Below are 3,185 nucleotides of genomic sequence, written 5' to 3'. Positions count from 1 at the left end.
ATAAGTACATGCATTGATCCTTGGTTAATAGAATTTAACAAAGTTGCTGTATAATTCTGTTTTTATAGTAACATAGTTAATATGTCATTAAAGCCTCTTGTTAGTTTCCATGGGAAAATATCTTTTCATTTTCCAAGCCAAATACAATTCATTTTATCATATCTCATAACTCACTTCTTACGGCTTTGTGAAAGCCTAGTTTCACCTCTAGCTCTACCCCGTGTTATACTATATCACAAACTCATTTAAACAGTGATATTAATGATTTTAGAAATCACTACAAATGTTTGGCAACATCATTGTCATTAATGTCTCTAGAGAGTCATACAGGCCAGTTTTATCAGCTTAAGGCGGAGGAATTTGATGAAGTCATAACAAACTAGCTTTGAATTGTCTTTCATTACCCATTATCTCTCCTATAGAGAATATAATCTTATTCAAATTATAATGGCCTCTGTTATCAATGAGCTTTGCTATTTATTTACCTACATCCAGACAGGCAAAGGCACATGCATTTTGCTTTTAAACCTACCTGTAATGAAATTCCTTCACTATCAGAATCCTGCACAGTCACAAATTTCAAACTAGTTACTAGTACAATTTAGTTAGAATAAGAACAAATAAATAAAACCTATTTATTCTTTTTATACACTGCCTTGATTAAAGGAGTAAAATTCAATCATTAAGGCTGAAATACAGTATATTCAGCCAAACAATTTAAAAAATAAGCTCACTATTTCAATTAGGAGATTGTTTTCCCTTTAAACGAAGCTGTTAAATTGTACAGAGAATATGAGCAAAGCTAAATTAGCACTTTCAAGACTAACTTATTTTTGCTTTGGATTTTTTGCTGGAGCCATGCTTTTTCAGTATTGGAAGGCATTCTGGATAAAACGGGAAAATAACTTTCTTGAGATAATATGTATTTTGATACAGTTGTTGGGCACACTTATCCCAAAGGGACCTTGGTCTTGGAATAGTGGGATGAGCCCTGTTCATTCAGTCACACAATTATTCAGGGTCCCACCAAATGGCATCACACACTAAAAATGGTTTAATATTTCCACTAAGCAACTGCTGCAGAAGCTCTAGTGGCTCAATGGGCTACTATTAATCAATTTGGAAAGTAGCATACTCTTGTCAATTGCTTTGAAACTGGATCCAACTCATGGTGTCCATACACACAGGAGAACAAATTATTGCCAACTCCTATACCATCTTCACGATTGTTCGTTTGTCTGAGCATGTATTTGTTGCCTCTCAATGGAGGGCAAGTACGATGTAGGGTAAGTACAATTTACAAATGGAGAAACTATAGTTAGAGAAGTTAAATACTTTGATGTCATGTTAAAAGATGATCAAAATAGAGGTACCTGTCACTAGAGTCAATGATCTGTCCTTTCTGCCAATCTGCCTTTGGCCATGGGAATAAGGTTTCTTTGTATTTTTTTTTTTGTAAGTCAAAGATCTTTATTTTCAAGTTTCTTTTAGACAGTGCTTACAAGAATCACAGATGAAAGTTCACGCCCACATTTTTCCCTCCATAAAAAATGACAAATTCTATAATTAAGAAAAGTCAGTTCTTAGTAATCCGCAGAGCTGGTAAAACACTGCCGGGGCTTTTCTGGTCTCCACAGAATTTCCCAAACCAATCTTGTGTATGAGAAAAGCACCTTAGTCACAGGGACACGTTTCTTTCAGACAAGGGGCGGAAACCACCTTGGGAGGCAAGTTGGTAGCTGCGGTTGGCTGCAGTGACTCTGGGAGCCTGGGCTCGGGAGCTGCTCACATCTTCACCAGCCAGACCTCGTTGCGACGCCTGTAGGGCTTCATGGGGGGATCATAGCCGGCGCAGAAGTAGACGTCGTCCCGCCAGGTGCCCGTGCCCTCCAGGGCGGCGCGCAGCTGGGTGGCATGAGCCACGTAGTCGGCTTCCTTGGCGTAACCACCAAATTGCGTGGAATAGACCGTGATGCCGTCCCTCTCCTCGATCTTAATGCTTTCGTCACTGGGCACGGGAGGGTTACTCTGAAACTGGTTTGGGATCCGGAACCAGACCTTTAATTTCTTCTGTAGGGAGCCATTTTCACCGGGGAACACGGCAAAGGACACAGGGAGTGTCGTCCCCATCCCGATTCCCTTGTCATTGGTGCCTCCCGCATACTTCATGACTTTGGGCATTGCTTCCCGTAGAGCCTCATCCACAGGCTTCCCAGTCACTTCTAATGTGGCAAACTTGCCCCCTTCACAGGCCCTTTCCTCATAGGAGACGTCTTCCTTGCTCCCTTGGCTCAGGATCTGCCAAGGCCACGATTCCACGCTCCGGAACAGCGAGTTCCTGATCAAGCCCAACATGACGCCGCCTGGCGCTCTGGAAGCACAGGCAACACCACCACCAGAGCGGGAAGCAGGGCGGCGGCGACTCCGCCCCGGGACGGCGCTCCGGGAGCGGTTTCTTTGTATTTTTAAGCATACGTTAGTTAAAAATGCAGAAATTATTTTCACAATGACCTTTGTTGTCAACCTGAAATGATACTTTTTAACTGACCTTTGGTTAATTCATACACAAAGCATTATTAAATACCTGCTTTTTACCATGTTCTGCTCCAGATGCAAGAGATTAAACTGAAGATAAGCATGTAGATCCCTATCTTTATTGTGAAAAGACAAGAAGTATTTAAAATAAGAAAAAAATGATTAGTGACAGGACTTTCTAAGCACTATGAAAAACATAACATCATGTAATGTTTCTGGGTAGAGTGTAGTAGTCTTTCTAATCATGATAAGAAGTACACCTCAATAACAGTGATAAAATAAAAGGTAATGAGGCAGTAAACATATACAAATATGTTAATCACAACTTATAGGAAACCTCAATTGTCCTAAAAAATAACTTCCTGGGCATTACTATTCTCCATTTTTCAAAATGTTGGTGATATATTATCAGGTTTTATATTCTCTAATAACTTGAGCAGTAGGCAGAGCAAGTAAGGTTGACTATCCCCATTTCACAGATGAGAAAGTGTTAGGTGTCTCGGTTATAAATACCTCTAGGTCTTTGGTGTCTTAGGAAAAAAGAATTCATGCCCAAGCCTGCTTCGTGATCTAAGTGGCTTTTTTAAAAAATCATTTTATTGGGCGCTCATACAACTCTTATCACAATCCATACATACATCAATTGTGTA

The 3,185-nt window shown here is 40.2% G+C and overlaps 1 pseudogene; it reads right to left on the bottom strand.

Annotated features, from left to right (window-relative positions):
- Nucleotides 1-1,461: 1,461 nt before the first annotated feature.
- Nucleotides 1,462-2,428, bottom strand: LOC142451154 (heme-binding protein 1 pseudogene; annotated as a pseudogene).
- Nucleotides 2,429-3,185: the final 757 nt, after the last annotated feature.

This window comes from Tenrec ecaudatus, chromosome 6 (assembly GCF_050624435.1).
Source record: "Tenrec ecaudatus isolate mTenEca1 chromosome 6, mTenEca1.hap1, whole genome shotgun sequence".
NCBI classification, from domain to species: Eukaryota; Metazoa; Chordata; class Mammalia; order Afrosoricida; family Tenrecidae; genus Tenrec; species Tenrec ecaudatus.
The sequence above is the reverse complement of the archived record's forward strand: the minus strand, read 5'-3'. Positions and strand labels throughout refer to the sequence as shown.